The sequence below is a fragment of the Ictidomys tridecemlineatus genome, chromosome 7 (assembly GCF_052094955.1).
Source record: "Ictidomys tridecemlineatus isolate mIctTri1 chromosome 7, mIctTri1.hap1, whole genome shotgun sequence".
In the NCBI taxonomy this organism is placed as follows: Eukaryota; Metazoa; Chordata; class Mammalia; order Rodentia; family Sciuridae; genus Ictidomys; species Ictidomys tridecemlineatus.
In genome coordinates this window covers 12715149-12732544 of record NC_135483.1, presented here as the reverse complement: position 1 = coordinate 12732544, position 17396 = coordinate 12715149, and the positions used below count along the sequence as shown (strand labels likewise).

Genomic DNA, 17396 nt, shown 5'->3' with positions numbered 1-17396 from the left:
AAGATGGCCCAGTTTTTTTAAAACAGTTAATTTGGTGGGGGCTTAGGAGTAGAAGAAATCATACATGTACAGGTATCGCTGTAGGAGAGGCCTGCGGCGCCCAGGGAGATGGTCCCTGCAGAACCCCGTGGAATGGAGTAGCTATGGCTCCTCCTGGGAAAATGAGCGTGTCACTATAGAAGAAGGAGGAAGGACACACTGGGGATCCAAAGAATGCATCTGGTTTGAGCAAATATGAGTTGTCTGCCCAACCTCTCGTGCAGATGAAAAGGGATAATGTGAAAAGAACCATGCCCAATGCCTGGCACAAAACAGACTTTAAATAAACGGGTGCTATGTGTTTTCACCTTTCTTCACTAGAGTTATTGGTGAAACCTGACACTTCTGAAATCCTAACAGGGCCGAGCCTGTCAGAGCCGTTCCCACACGTGCTGGACTCTGATGCCTGTCTTTAAGGACCTCACCAGGACCTTCAAGGACCTTTCGGCCACGTTTCTCCTCAGGGGTCAAAATGGCTGCCTCAGTTCCAAGCATCCTTGCTGTATTCTCAAGGTTCACCCCTGTTTTGTTCACTAGATCATCATGTAATTGGATGGGCTAAAGTACACCATCTATACTTATTGGGTGTCTTACTCAATGTCTGGGTATCACAGATTAGATAATTTATAAAGAATGAAGTTTGATTCATTCCATGGTTCTGTAGACTGGGAGGTCAAAGTCGAAGGGCTGTATTTGGTGAGGGCCCTCTTCTTGCTGATGCAGACTGAAGATTCCCGAAGTGGGACAGGGAATCGTATGGTGAATGGGATGCATCCCTGAGACAGAGCCAAACTGTCTTTTTGTTTGTTTATTTGTTCGTTTGGTGTTGATATGAGGTCTGGCCATTTTGCCCCGGCCGATCTCCAACTCCTAGGATCAAGCCATCCTTCCACCTCAGCCTCCTTAGTGCTGGGACGGCACCATGCCTAGCTCCAGATCATACGTGAGCTCACTAATCCCGGGATCTATGAATGGGCTGATCCATTCAGAGTCCTCACCACTTCATGACCTCTCTGAGGTCCCACCTTGTCCTCCTCTTAATCTCTTAAAAGGGGGAGTGAATTTCAACATGAGTCTGGAGGGGGACATTCCAACCATAGCACTGGGGACGAATAAGTGAAGGGATGAATGAACAGCAGGCTGCTCTTCCTCTTGGATTTCCCCCATCTCTTCTTTAGGTTTCCTCTTTTCTGAGCTGGCTGTGGGTGGTCATGGGGATATTCTTCCTGTCTGAAGATGACTCTTCCTAAGTTTGGTAACAGGGTAAGGGACCCATATGGTCTATAGCACTGCCCCACTGGGCCTTGATGGGGGCTGGTCAGCATGTCTGAGGCGTGGGCAGCACACGTGGACATGACTTAGCCCTTTCCAGCAAGACTGGAAGTCAAGAAGAGCCCGTTCCCTTTGATGCTGTCTCTGGGCAGTTTCCTGTGGCCTTTCCTTCCCCCATTAGAGGGTCAACACAGTAACAGGGATCCTCAGAAACTCAGCAAAAGAAACCCTTTGAAATGCTCCTAGTACCTCGGAAGCACTTGTTATCAAATGCTTCATGAGATGATTACAAACTTCTTCTACCCAGCTCATAGCGCAAGAGATCTGAATGCCTTTTCTAGGTATCACTTTGTTGATGAAGTTTCAATGAAATAGTGGAAAATATTTCTTTCAATAACTGAATTCATAATTTCATTATGTATCTGAAATGGAGAATTTGTGTTCATATCAAGAATATAAAGGAGACAGAAGGACATAGGGGACCTGATCTAGTGTCACCAACCTCTATTACTCATTAGTATGGCACCTGGGCACATTGGTAATGTTGCCAAGCTTCCTTTCTGTCTGCAGTGTGGGACAATAATGGCAGGTGGTTGGTTCTGATGGTTTCTGGCATGACCGAGGGCTCAGCAAATGACAACCACAGTGGTTTTTGTCAACATTTTGTGTTCTTCAGTTAATCATTACAATGAACATGTTTTACAGAAACAGCTGCAGTCATCACCTTTGAAAAGCAGGCTATCAGATTATGACATATGAGATACCCTAGTTAGCCATGGGCTGCAGGAAACTTCTGTGTTATATTCTTGGCAGGGTGCTGCTCACCAGGACTATGCTAAGCACCCAATGGTGCCTCAAGTTGTTAAATGATTTTTCAAAGTCAATTAAGGGTGTTTTGGAAACACTGGTAGAATTGACATCTCTTTACACAAAATCAGTTTGTTTGGGGGGTTAAATTGACCAACGATATCATGCAAAATGGTCACTTTGGGTTTCGGGCATTGATTCTGTCATGCAGTTGGATGTGAAGCATGGAATTGTGTAATGTGGCAGTCTGCAGAGTTGGGAGGACCAGGAGCTGGACCATGTTGGTCTTACCACTCCTGTTTACAAACACCCAGCTCTTCCGCAAGTCCTCTCGCTATTCTGGGATCCCACTCCCTGATCTCTGGGGTGAACAAACACCTGCATCCTTCAGCTGGCTTTGCAGACTACAAGATGTGATCATTTTTCTGTAGCAATTATTGTTAGCCTGGTGCGGTAGGTGAGTTTTTTCAAAGGCTGAAACTTCCTTGTTTAAGAACGACGAAGATGACTGTTCTACCATTCCTTCTACCTCCCCGAATAAAATGAGATATAAGAGGGGGTGTTAAAAACAGCTCTATCTTAATCACCAGGAAGTCTGAATAGACTCATGTGAAAGTTTGGTTCCTCTGAGAAGCACCTGATTAGATGTGCATGGGACTTACTGGAGGAAGCGCTTGTGAAGAATAAGAGGGAGGGAACAGGAAGAGTCAGGGAGCCTCAGACCCAATGCCATCTCACACCTGTGAGAGGAGGAAGAAGGAAGGAGATTGTGCAGACAGAGGCTCAGAGGGTTTTGCATCTCTGCATCTGGTATCTGGCTAAGCCAGTGGGAGTCCTTGAGCCGAGACTGCCCTTCAAGGAGGTTCTGTGCCTGCAGAAAGGTGCTGGGGCAGAAACCTCGCTTGGTCCCTTGGCTGGGAGCACCGCAGGGCTCTGGCAGCCTGCTGGGACACAGTCCACTCCTGACCTAACAGGAGATGAGAGCAGTGTATTTTCAGGGCCACCCACTAAGCTGGAAGAGATTTTCTATTTAAAAAAAAAAAAAAGCCAAACAGAACATTTGTGATAGTATAGATTTTACACCCCAAATCAAGGTCCCCTCCCTTCCTAGGACTCTCACTTCCTCCTGTGTTTCAGCCAAGCCAATTGTGTTGAAAGCCCCACCCGGTCCATAGAGTTCCTCGTTTGACACTGAAACAAAACCCGTATGTGCATAAGCTGCGCGGCCTTCTTTGCTTTACCTTCTCAGTGGGTTGCGATGTTCTTTTGGGGGCTTTACACATTTTCTCTCCTTTGGGTGGGAAAAGTCACCCAGGTCAGTTTGCTCTCTGCCTTGAAGTCTGACTACCACGAATCTAGTTACCCAAAAGATTTGGGCAAAAGAAGAGCATCCAAAAAGATATAAATGAAGGGAGAAATGCTGAGGGAGTAATTTTGGAGGACAAGAAGGTTTCATAAGGTTTACAGAACAGACACACTCTTGGGATTCGTCTTTAGCACAGGGCAAAACTTGCACGTTCACCGAGGGCCTGTGCTGGGATTGAGCATTTTCGAGTCACCCAATACAGCTGATCCCAAGATGTTTGAAGAGTGGCTGGGTCCCTGAAACGGAGCATCAATTGCTCTTCCTCTGAAAGATTAGGCTGTGTTGCTGAGGATTGGGACCCAGGTGCCGGGTGCTCACTAGCCCTCTGTCTCTCCCTTCTGAGATAAAAGACAGGGAAGCTGATGGAATTTCCCAGCCATGTTTCAGGTGAGAAGTAGCCAGTAGCAAGTGGGAAGAGGTGATGGCAGTTCCAGTCCTGCTCCATCCCTGCCAGGAGACTCTCACGCTCTTTCTCATCCCTTGCCTGCAGAGACACTGAATGGCAACCAGGGTCCCCAAGTGGCTTCTGGCTCATTCTGGGCTGGAAATTGGAAAAGAAGTGTTTATTGGGTGAAACTGAGTATCTAAGTAAATCATGGCAGTTGTCTTATCCGGATAAAACAGGAGAGAAGAATTGGAAGCTTTCAAAGAAAGTGGGAAAGGAGATCTGGGTGGAAGGTCAATGCCATTCAACTTGACAATCAGTTCTTCAGTGACGTTTTAGATCAAGCATGGTGCCAGGTGCTGAGAATACTGAGAGGAGTGAGATTTTGGCCACCCTTTGGGCTCAGAGTGAGTGCAAGAGGTGCATAGACATAGACGTACGTGTCACTTATGTACAGCCTACAGAGGGGTCGAGAGGCAGGGTGATCAACTCTCTCTGAGGATGCAGTGCAAGGCATCCAAGAGCTTTTCCCAAAGGGGACTCCTGACCTGGGCTTTGAAGAACGCAGGAGGTTAATGAGGCATTAGGGACTCAAGCACCCGTGCAGGAAGCATTCCCAGGAGAAAGAAAAGAACAGCAATGGGACTGATGGCAATTTAGAATCCCTGTCTGCAATCCTGAACTCCTCTAAGCTCTGAAAAGCAAAAATTTGCAACTCATTTGGGTAAACCCTGACTCCACAATCTTATGCACCTGCCACACACTGACCAAGGGGAAGTTATCTGTACTTTATTTATTCCACTGAGTGTGGATGTTCACAGGCACCGTGGCAGAAATAGCAAGGTGTTTGATATTTGATAGGTGTTTGACTCGAGGTGCCCTCTAGTCCCTGCTTGGGGGACTTTCAAAATTCCTGTGAAAGCACCATCCTACCTTTCTAGCATCTAAAACATGGTGTGTCAGAAGACACGTCAGGATGCCGGTTCGTAGAACTGTACTACCCAGTTATTTTCCAGGGTGCTTGCAATCTGTGAAGTGCTGGGGTTCAGGTTGGATGGACTGCTCCTTCTGACCGAGCAGCCTGGATGTGGGTGCCGGTTTTCCAGTTCACCAGCTTCACCTCACCTCACCCCGGCCACCCTGCTCAGTCACACTGGCACACTTACATCATGAAGCAGCCTGCATGATGGCTCGGGCCTTTGCACTTGATCTTCCCTCTGTCCTCAAAGACTCCAGAATAGAATTTCAGTCCTGGGCATCTCGGTCAAGCACTCTGCGCTTCACAGGGAAGAGCTGCCGGCTGCTGAGCACTGCTGCGAGGGCCTCCCCTCCTCCGATTCCTCCCCAGGGACCAGCTCTCATTACAGATTGTTTTTAGAACAAAGTGGGTTCTACAGAAAAGCAGAGTATCCAAAACAGAAGGAAAGGGAACCAAGATGAGGGGAATTATCTTCTTCAGTGAGCTCTAGTACTTTACTTGGACCCTGCCCTGGGCCAGGACAGAAAGGAACCAAAATTTACCTAAAGCTATATGAACATGAAGGTTTGAACCGAGAGAGAGAGAGAGAGAGAGAGAGAGAGAGAGAGAGAGAGAGCGGGCGGGCACAGTGGGAGGGAGGAAAGGAGGGGAGGGAGGAAGATGCCCGGGTATTTAAGGACTGTGACGTACTGCACTCGATGGAGCTGGCAGGCTTTGTACCCTTCTCCTGGCTTTCTGGGGAAGAATGAATGCTTCAATTAAAAATAACTGTGGGAGTGAAATGTGTGGCAGGAGTGCCTGGGAACAGCCGGCGCTTACATTGAAGCTGCACCCCTCTTACATGGGGCCTCGCTTTGGTTTTTCAAGAGCTTCTAAGTACAGTTGGGTCACCTGTATCTCGCAGCTATTTTTTTTATTAATAGTGTATCAAGAAAGGTGTTTGTGTGCCACACAAAGTGTTGGGTCCTTCCTGTATCCCAGGTGAATCAGGAGAAGCTGTGCTGTCAATCACAACGTCTCCCCACCCCCTCCCAGGTGGGTACATAAAGCCCCAGGGTCTTCTTGGAACACAACTTTGATTCTGCTGAACATCTTTGGGTGTCTCCCTGCATTGGCACGGAAGTTTCTCTGCCATCTGGGGCTTTTCCGGCCTTTTTAGTTGCTTCCTCCCTGCTCTGCCATGGACCCTGCATTCAAATCACTAAGTTTCAGGAAGTCAAGGGCTTCCAATGCCTGGGGCTGTTCCCTTGGGATTGAACACTTTCCACCCATGAACCTGCCGACTTTGTGTACAAATCAGAGATAACCAAGGATACAATTCAAGAAAACTCTATAGCAACTGGGCCTTCCGAGGATCTCTCCCTGGCAAACACTGGATTCATTCACTATTTTGAAGAATGAAAAATGTGACCGTGGAAGTACCCGTCCATGCAACCATCTCAAATGTACTAAGCATCTTGATTTACTGGCTGCTGGGAACACAGCAATGAGTTTTCCTTGGTGAACCTGCAGCTAACAGGGAAGATAAGACCAGCCCACGGACTTGTAAAGCACAGGCAGGAAGAAAGAAGAAAGAAATGTACAAATACAGGGTTCCATGGAAAGCTCAGAAGAGGGGAAGCTTCATTCAACTAAAGCAACCAAAGAGGCACCTGGGGACATTGGCTGGTGACACTTTGGATCTTTTTTTTCTTAGTGAGTCCAGACTGTTCTTAGTGTAATGGGAGGTCATTGAAGAGTTTTGAGCAGAGGGGTAATGTGATCAGTTTGCTTCTCAAGGAGAGTGCCCCAACAGCAGTGTAGGCTGGAGAAGGGAGGGAGAGGCTGGCCCTCTGGAGATGAGGTGGGAGGCATGCGGCAGGACATGCAAGAGACAGGACAGGGCTGGGGAGCTCGATGGTGGAGAGCTCGCTTGTGATGCACGAGGCTCTGGGTCGGACCCCAGCATCTCAAAAAGTCACAGGACAGGGGGCAAAGAGAGGAACTGGGAAGAGATTAAAGACAGAATCACCAAGATTTAGTGACCAACAGCTCAGATATGGGATAGTAGGAGGGAAGGATTTGATACGATGACCAAGGTTTGGGATTGGGCTGCTGAAGAGATGCTAGTCACAAGGACAGGGATCAGGGGATGAGGCAGAGTTTTAGGGGAAGTTCATCAATTGGATTTTGGGCAAAGTGTTTATGGGGCAGCTATATAAGGCTCAGGGCTAGAAAGAGAGAGAGATCTAGAAGTTACCAAAATACAGGTAAATGATAGATCAGGCTCTAGAAGTCAACACTTAAAGGAGAACAAGAGAAAGGAGCCAAAGAAAGAACCCTGGGGAATACCACAATTTAAGGAGGGTTTGTGAAGAAGACTCAGAATCACCAGGGGGAGACGTACAGGGAACACAGGTTGCCATTCTACACACAGAAGACCCAGGGCAAGCTGCCGTCCTTTTAAAAGCATCATTTAAAATCAGTTCCTTTGCCGGGTGTGATGGTGCACGCCTGTAATCCCAGAGATTTGGGAGGCCGAGGCAGGAGGATAGCGAGTTCAAAGCCTGCCTCAGCAAAAGTAAGGCACTAGGCAACTCAGTGAGACCCTGTCTCTAAATAAAATACATAGGGCAGGGGATGTGGCTCAGAGGTTGAGTGCCCATGAGTTCAATCCCGGTACCCCCTGCCAAAAAAAGAAAAAAAAATCGCCTCCCTTAATACACGAGAAATACACAAGACAAAAAGAAAGTCCGATTAAGTTCTAAGTCCCAGAGTTGGTAGTCGAAGAGGAATCAAAGAACAAATCTTTCCTCAGTCTCCCTGGGAAAGAAGGAGTGAGAGGAAACAATATCACCAAGCCCTGGGTAAATCCAGTGTAGGGCCCACACAGGGCCTAGCATTTATCTCTGGAGAAAAGTTGAGCACACAGAGATGGTTTAGGAAGGGAGGGTGGGAGAGTTCTGGTGCCAGGATTCAGTCTGTGCAAAGACAAGCTGTGGAAGAAGACTGATGCTCAGATAGAACAGACAGGGTGGCAGGAACGAGGAGAAACGGCCAAAAATCAAAGGTGGACGGGTGGGTCAGGGAGAGATGGTGGAGGAATCACAGGTGTTAGCAGGTGAGTAACCACTAGATGCCCAAATGCCAAGCCAGCTGCTGCTTCTAAAATCTCTCCTGACTCAAGTTTGAAAAAGGATTGTGGCCAGTGGTGCCCAGAACTTGGTCAGGGTGCTGGTGGTGTGCCCTAGGCCATCAGCAAGGTGACCAGTGTCCTAGCCTTGACTTATAGCACTGTTGTCCACTAGGGCCTGTACTGACTTTATTAGCAACAGGCCCTTATAATGGAGTTAGGAATCACCTGCTGGTGATTATAAAGGCAGGAGGATTGCAAGTTTGAAGCCTGTCTCAGCAAAAAGCGAAGCGCTAAGAAACTCAGTGAGACTCTGTCTCTAAATAAAATGTAAAAAAGAATTGGGGATGTGGCTCCGTGGTTGAGTGCCCCTGAGTTCAATCCCTAGTACCAAAAGAAGAGAGAAAAAAGAGTCATGTCATGTTAAAATAGGAGTAGTGGGTCGAAGATGAAACTTAAGTGGCCCTTCTTCTTGAGCTTCGTTGTCTGATGTGATGGACACATGAAATTCTCAATGCCATACATTAAGAGAGTAGGCGGAAGTGGGTACTGGATGCCCTGGATCCCAAAGGGGTGCCTGGCCCAGCTTGGGCTCAGAGTGTTGGGAAGGGCCAGAGGTCATCTGAAGGGGCTGCTACATCAGTGCAATTAGCTTCTTTTCTCCTTTGGTCCAGTTTTAAACTCACAGCATCTCAAAGCTACCTCTTCCTGAGGTCACTGCACCTGTTGAACTTAATCATCATCATTGGCTTCATTTTCTGATCCCCCTCCAATTCTCTAAGGACAGACCCTCTCTATGCTGCTCACTACGTATCCCACCATGTAACAAGCCTGACAACCGACAGGCTCCTTCTAAATACGAGGAGCTGGTTATGGAAGAAAATATTAATACATGGATTTTCACCGTCTCCCTCCAAGTGCTACGGGGAATTCTCTTGCAGTCTTTTAATGACTGTCGACTGCCTTTTCACCTCTGAGCCAGCTCAGAACAAAAGCAGGAAAAGCAAAACAGAATGTTGGGACCACATCAGCTGATTCTGTGCTTCATTTCCACAGACAGAAAACTGAATATCAGAGAAGTTACCTTGTACCTGGAACAAGGTTACCCAGGTAATTAGTAGCGAAGCCAGTCTAAAACCAGGCGTCCTGATTTCCAGTCTTCAGTGGCTTCCTGAGAGCCACGGGTGTTCTTCCACCAGTCACAGGTAAGTGTGGGGAGCACAAAGGATCCTGAAAGGGACTTATTTCTTTTGCCAGCAAACAGAGTGCATCTGAATTCTAAAGGAACCTCATCTTGCAAGTGAGGCTTTGTTTAACAGAATATTTTATGTGATAGGATTATGTTCTACAAAACCCCCCAATTCTAAAGGACGCTTTCTTCGGTTCTGTGTAATTGCTTCTGGCGGGTGCCTGTTCCTCTCTTAAAAAAAAAAAGAACCCCTTTCCCTCTTTCATCTGGTATCTCAGCGAGGCCCCAGAGGGAAATGTTGGGAACAAATGCATGTTTGAACTGAAATATTCCCTTGAAAAGTGAAGCTTGAGATCCTTTAGGGAATCCCAGTGTTCTTTCGGAATTGATTTTGACACGACAGAAACTACATCCTAACTAACTTTTATGCCAAAATATACTGTGACTAGTGACTGGGTAGTTAAAAATGTATTTTACAAAATAAGTTTTCATATCGAGAGAGAGAGAGAGAGAGAGAGAGAGAGAGAGAGAGAGAGAGAGAGAGAGAGAGAGAGGAGAGAAACACAATGGTTTATTTCCTGTGACCTGGGAATTATTCTTAAGATATGTTTTTCAAAGTGGCCACAGGAAAAAATTGTGAGTAAAAATTTTGTGGGAGGATATAAAATACTGTCCAAGTGGAAAACACCAGACAACAACGGAGCTCCAGGGCAAAGCAAAATGCAGACATTTTTTGTTATATTTCTAAGAATAAAAATTCAGGATTTCTAACATTTATTAACCACCCTCTTTGTGTTAGGCCTGTTGTAAGTTACAGGAATCAATACCCCCAACCTGCACAACAGCCCCTGTAGCCCAGGGAGGGCTGTACACACCCATCCTTACTTTGAGAGTGAAGTGGGTTCAGAAAGCTAATGCAGCATGCTGAGGGTCGCATCCTAGGAGGTGGTGGTATTCATGCCTTCACGTTCTCGCACAGGTGGCCAGGCACCAGACCCAGGGTGGTGTTGTTGTTGCTATTGTTTTAAGATACAATTTTAAATATCAAGTGCCTCTAGGTATACCCCTTGACCTTCACACCATCTCCACATGAATGAACAGATACACACACAGATGTACCAACAGGGGCCCCTCCAGCCTTGTCTGTAGGAGCAGTGAGCGGAGACCCTCTGCCTGCCAAACATGAAGAGATGCACTCAGGGCCCAGTTTACACAAGGAAAGAGGAAAGTAGGTCACAGAGGGGAAAGTTAAAATCATGGATAATCCCTCCATTCAGCCATGATCACAATGAAAGGGTGTGTTATCTTGACAACTATTTTCAAATTTTTGTTTCTGATGCAAACTTTGGAGCGTACTGGAATGTTGCTTTAGGACCTTTCATGTGGAGCTAATTGGCCTTGTTTTTGATTCATTGGTTTTTATTCCATGACTCATTTCCGTGACTACAGGGGTCTCCAGCCATAGCATCCTGAAGGCACCCTAACTCACCAATGGCTTCAGGGTATTCGCACGACTTAGTTAACAGACCCCTTGTTGTCGAATCCATTCTCTTTTAAGCATTATTTAACGCTGTCTCAGCTGCTGGTGACCCACCATTCGCAGGAAGCAGCCGTGACTGCTAGAGCTGAGGCTCTTCTGTCATCCGTCTTTACCAACTATCCCAACGTTCTCTCTCTCGCTTCATTTGCCCTGAATTATAGCCAAATTGCATCATTTGTTCTAGAGGTTAAATGAACATCATCAGATACCTGTACAACTTCTCTTATTGTCTGTATTATTTATATGCTGATCTAGCATCACTCTACCAGACTTACAGCCTGCGAGCAGAAATTCTGTTTGAATCAGCTTCATGATCCCACACAGCAGAATTGTGTCTTGTACTTAATAGGTACTGAATAAATGAAGGTGATATACAGAGAAAAATTATAAATAATTCCAATATTTAAAGATGGGGCAAGTGAAATGAATTGTAATACCTCAGTTCAAAATAATTTTGGCCTATATTTAAAGAAAGACAAAAAGAAAATTCTCTAAATAATGTTAGGAACCAAGAAACAGAGTATACAATGAAATTTATGCTAGAATTTTAGCTAATTTAAAAATGTAGGGCTGGGAGAACAAAAACTAGAAGGGTGCTTTGGAGACGTGTGGGGCCAATGTTTTGTTTGTACGGATCTATAGGTAAACATTCTTTTCTTACTGTAACATTTTTAAGAAAAGGTGTAAATGAATGAGTCACATCTATCACCATATTTCCAACTTTGAGGTGATTTTACTGGATAATGATGGGTAAAGCACGTGTTTTCCTTTAAATAACATGCTTCCAATATTTTTGGTATTATCAGGAGTGGTAAGTAATACTGGTTCTAGTAACCACACCCTGGTTCTCAGAGCTGTCCAATGAAGTCAATAAGATTGTAGCCTCTGTTTTAGCACCTTGGGGTATAGAGATATTCAGTGGCTTGTTCAAGGCCACACGGCTGGGGAATGACAGAGCTGGGACTTGGACAAGTGTGTTAGGCTCCAATACTCGGGTGGTCGAGTACCATGGAGTAATATGTATGCTAAGATATACTAATGTATGTACTCAGATACACTAAGTTTGGGTGAGACCCAAAGAAAACATCAGCTGATTAATTTTAAAAATTTAGATCCTACCTTCGGGAGACTTAAGGTTTTGTTTCCAAATCAACACCTAAGTTTACGCACTACCACTGGGAGAAGTGGATGGTAATCCATGGTGGCCTCCTCTTCTGCCTTTAGCAGCCCAGTGAACTTCTCCTTCAATCCTCAGAAGCATCTTTCTCCTTGGAGGGATATGCCGTACCCCTTTTGCTCATGTCAGCAGCCACACCCTGGTTCCTAGAGTTTCTTCAGTTCTACCTTCTTCTGTGATCCTTAGCATGGTGCCACGCGTTCCCTGGAGCGAAGCTTCCCTGGGGTAGGAAGTGACCTCCCAATCCTCACATCTTGGTGCCCCTCTGTCAAGATGGCCAGCACACATGCATCCACATTTTTCTTCAATGAGAGCTTGTGTTACTCTAGCACCACAAACATTCTTCAGAAAACCTCCAAACCCCAAAATAGGGCACTGCGATTTACTGCCGCTCAAGAAATGTGTAAATATGATGTCTGTGCTTAGCCAACTGTTCCTGCAGAAGGCCTCCTTTCTTAAAATCAGGCGAGCTTCGGCTTGTCACATTTCTAAAACCCTGAGTGTCACAACTTCATTGTGTGGTGTTTGGTTTCATGACAGCAGGGACACAGTGCTCACTAGTGTCTTCTTTATCTGGCTCTTATCTTCTGTCTCCGGGAGCCACTATAAAGTAGGATATAACACCTTCTCCAAGTTGGATGAATCTTGTGGCTCTTCTCTGGAATAATGATTCCCAGTTAGTTTTCTTATAATTCAGGGAGTACGATCCCTTGCCTGGATCTCTCTCTCTCTCTCTCTCTCTCTCTCTCTCTCTCTCTCTCTCCCCCCCCCCAACCTCTCATCTTTTCCTTATCCCTCCCTCTCTTCCTCCTTCCCTGGATGACATAATTCTTCATCTTTTTTTTTCTCTGCATGAATTATCTCCATTCCATCCTGAAGGTCATCTTTTACTGCTTGTCGATTACCCCACGTTGGCTTTGATTCTTGAGTCTCCCTGCTTCAAACTTAATATTCATGATTTTTCAGTGTATATGGAAAACTCAATCTCTGTGTCTTAATTTAAGATTTCAGGGAAACAAAATCTGGTCTATTCATGTCAGATCTCTCTACCTGTGGTCTCTAAGCTGAGACCCACTGCAGAGAGCCATTGGAACATGGCACATGATAATCTCATAGGACGCCTAGAACATTTGATAACTCCTCCTTCCTGCTCTCAAGTCTGATTAACATCCTAAATATCTCTCACATCTGTTCTATTTTCCCTCTGCTGTTTTGGCCCCCATGTGTACTTGCTCAGGTTACTGTGGTAGTCTCTGATTTGATCTCCTGGATTCTGGCATCTCCCCCCCAGACTAATGGAAGCTCTGTAGTGCTGCTTTTGAAAACATAAAGTGATCATGGCTTTAATTAAGGACCCTCAATGACTGTGAAATGAAGTTCAAAGTCTGTAGGAGGATGCTGTATGAATTCTTTCAGAACCACACCTTCCCCACCACCCCTGTCCCTTTACTCACTATTTTTTTCCTCCTGGTTTAAGGGTGTTGAATGACTTGCAGCTCGTAAGTCCACACTTCAGCTCCTGTCCACCCTGAGGGCTTCTGCAGCTCTTGGAATCACAGTACCAATGCTTCTTAACTTACGATGGGTTACATTCTGATAAACTTGTCTTAAGCTGAAAATATTGTAAATGGAAAATGCATCTGAGACACTTAACTTCCTAGGCCTCCTAGGTAAGCTGGGCCTACAGAAATGCTGAATAGCCCTGAGGCAACATCCCATGGCCAAGTCCATCTTAGAATAGAGCGCTCGATATCTCCTGCTACGCATTGAAGGCCATATACTGTCGAGTGTCAGTTGTCTCTCCTGGATCACGTGGGAGCTGCAGCCCACTGTTGCTGCTCAGCACTGTGAGAGGATCATGCCATAGGTTGCTAGCTCAGGTAAAAAACCAAAATTCAAAATTCTGAGGATAGTTTCTACTTAATTCACACTGCTTTTGCACCATCATACAGTCTAGAACTCTTAAGTGGGGCCATGTGTATGTGTGAGTGGCCAGAGCCCAGCTGGGGTTCTGTGAATGGCTGCGGGATGGGCGAGCCACGAGGAGCTACAGCGGACTGCAGGACCAGGGCTCCATTCTTGACATTATTATTCTCCCATCTTAGCAAGTTTTCCTCAATGTTGTTCCCTGAATCCCCAGGGGTCCACAAAAAATGTTGTGCAAATTATAATGAAAGAAAAATGTGTTTAGCCTTCCTAGTAATGCTTGGGCTCAGCAAAATGTCAACTTATTCTAATTTTGATGGAATGAAATCAATTTAATGTAGCAGCTTTACCTCATGTTACTTAGAAGCACTAATTGGCATCTTTAATTAACAAATCCAAGAAATGTTAAAATTGCTTAAAAATGGTATATTTTAAAGTGAGTGCCTAGTCTTCAAAACTTAAAAAACTTAGGCTCGGGTGTAGCTCAGTGGTGGACTGCTTGTCTAGCATATGTGAGGCCCTGGATTAAGTCCCCCCAAATGAAAAATAAGATCTTGTAACTTCAAATGTGTTGAGCTAAAAGTACTTGGGATAAAAAACGGGAGATTGCTAAAAAAATTATGAAGAAATTGCCAAAAACTATGTACAAATTTCTGCTGTGACGGACGCACTCTTAACATCTGTAAAATGGAGACCAAATGATCTGTTAGGCACCTTCCACCTTCAATTATTTACATTCTAGGAATTGGTTACAATGATTAGATTAAAATGAAGTTCTTAGCTTTACCCCACATTATGCAAAGACCAAGTATCCTATGTCATTGTCTAGTCCCAATTCCTAAATCAGAGGTTGGAAATCTATTAAATGCTAAACAAATATTTTTGGCTAAATAACTGATGAAACGCTGAACACTTTTTGAGAAAGAAGACAAACAAGTACATTCAAAAAATATAAGTAGACTATCCAGGGGATAGTGATAAGTTGGACTGTACCTGCAAAAGCTAACATGGAGGACACTTGGGAGCACACAGTTGGAAAACTGAACAATGGCTTAGCTAAATTTAGGGAAGAGAATTAGGTAGGAACTCAGTAAACCAAGTGTCCTCTTATGACAGTGAGGATAAGCAGAAAGAAAAGAAACACAGACGAATGCTTTCCACTGAACTTCATGGAGTTAACTTTCCCACCTTGCTGCCTACTTGTCTCTTTCTTTAGTTTGTGAATCAAGAACTAGAAAGGACATGGCCCATGATAACCAGGGTGAAGGTACCAAAGGGAATTTGTATGATGATGATGATGATGATGATGATGATGTTTATAAGCCTTTGCTATATTCAGAACTCCTTGCAAAATGGTGTAGGACAACATGGTGGAAGGGCACCGGCTGAGGATTTGGCTCAGTGATAGAGTGCTTGCCTAGCATGCACCAGGCCCTTGGTTCAATCTCCAGTACAAAAACCAATCACCAAAAAAACGAAACCTGTACCCCCTACCTCCCCCCCCCAAAAAAAAAAAACCCAAGAAGGAATGGAAAGAATGTAGTAGAAGGATTAAAGATGATAGATTGAAGGAAATTAATGAGATTGTCAAATAATGAAACTGAACTATATTAGTTAGAAACACCAGAGATATCAATTTATAAGAAAAGTTTATTTTGCTTATAGTTTTAGAGGTTTCAGTCCACGATGACTTGTTGGTCCCACTGCTTTGGGTGGCAGCGCATCCCGGCAGGAGGCACAAGAGAGAAAGGGGAAGCAGCTGGGTTAAGTTCAAGGGCATGCCCCCAGTGACCTGAAGACTCCCCACTGGGCCACCTCTTCTTATTTCCACAGCCTCCCAACAGTGCCACTCTGGGGAACAAGTCCTTACACAAGGGCCTGTGGGAAACATTTAAATTCCCAACCACAGCATGAATTCAGGATGAATCAGTCAATAGTTAACTTCTTCTTCCTCCTATTAGGGTCACACAGAACTATATTCAAATTCTATAATACTGATTATTAACCATGTGATCCTGGACCCATCTTCCTTCCTTCCTTCCTTCCTTCCTTCCTTCCTTCCTTCCTTCCTTCCTTCCTTCCTTCCTTCCTTCCTTCCTTCCTTCCTTCCTTCTCTCCCTCCCTTCCTTTCTTCTTTCCTCCTTTCTTTCCCAGGGATTGAACTCAGGGGCACTTGACTAGGGAGCCGCATCTCCAGCCCTATTTTGTATTTTAGAGACAGGGTCTCACTGAGTTGTTTAGCACCTCACCATTGCTCTGGCTGGCTTTGAATTTGTGATCCTCCTGTCTCAGCCTCCCAAGTCACTGGGATTACAGGCATGTGCCACTACACCCAGCCCTGAACACATTTTCTTTCTTTTTTTTTCATAAAAAGTACAATTTTTTTTATATCTCTGGTTGTATACAAAGTATATTCACATCAATTCATGTCTTTATACATATACTTAGGATAATAATGTCCATCACATTCCACCATCATTTCTAACGCCATACCTCCTTCCCTTCCCCTCCCACCCCATCCTATCTAGAGTTCTCCTGGGGGGCACATTTTCTAAACCTTTCTGGCACAGATTTATGATCTGCAAGATGGGAGAAGTAATACTTAGTTCACAACACTATTATGAGTATTAAAATAAATATATGCAGAAGTCATTTGTAAACTGCAAAGTGCTACTAAGCACAAATGAGATTTCACATATTAGCTATTCATATTACTCAACAGTTAGATAAAATATATGCAAACAACCCTGCATAACAGTGGGTAAGTTTTGTAGGAATGGTAAGGGGGGGGGGTCCCTGGAGTAAAAGCTGAGTGAATGAGATGAGGCGATGGGGACAGGGTCCCTTGGAGTGCCTTAGGCCACTGTCTGCAAAAAAGGCTTTGACTTTTACGCAGAGTGAAGTGTGGGCAGGAGAGTGTCATGAGATAATATATGTTTTAAGAGTTCCACATTGGCTGCCGGGTTTAGAATAAACTCTAGGGGAAGGAAGCAAGAGGGAAATTCCAGAGGTTTTTGCAATGATGTAAGTAAAAGATGACGGTGACTCAGACGAGCATGGCAGTGGAGGGGTGGTTGAGAGTGGCTGGATTCTGGTAGTTTAGGGCCTGTCAGAGAAGCTGATTAGGTATCCACATGGACATATCAGGTAGTAAGCTGAAAATAGTCGCCTGGAGTTTGGGAGATGGGGCCAGGAAAGACAGAAGCAATTTGGGAGTTGTTGGGGTGCAGATCCATGGCAAGGAGTTGCGGTACAGCCGACAAGTATCCTGTCGCTGGTTTTTCCCAAGATTTATTTCACCTGATTTTCATATAGGCCCAAGAAGTAGGAATTCTCTGTTCCTTTCTTCTCCCCCTGTTCCTTCCATCCCTCTACCTACCCCAATGTCTCCCTGCTTATGCGAAGCTCCACGCATTCACATCTTGGATAACTTCTGCTTTTCCAGTTTGTTCTTTTATCTCTGTTTTCCAAGGGCAGGGATTGCTGAACTTAGTTGGAATTTTGGCCCAAGCTGCAGAGAAAACAGTGAAGCTGGTGGAATGGAGGAAGTGAACTCGTGACCCTGGCTTTGGGAGACTGGTGCATTCACCACTGAGAACCCAGA

The 17396-nt window shown here is 45.1% G+C and overlaps 1 long non-coding RNA gene across 8 annotated transcripts in view; it reads left to right on the top strand.

Annotated features, from left to right (window-relative positions):
• LOC106144726 (uncharacterized) overlaps window positions 1-17396 on the top strand; it is a 498034-nt gene that overhangs the window by 313483 nt on the left and 167155 nt on the right. The gene's annotated exons all lie outside the window — the stretch shown is intronic.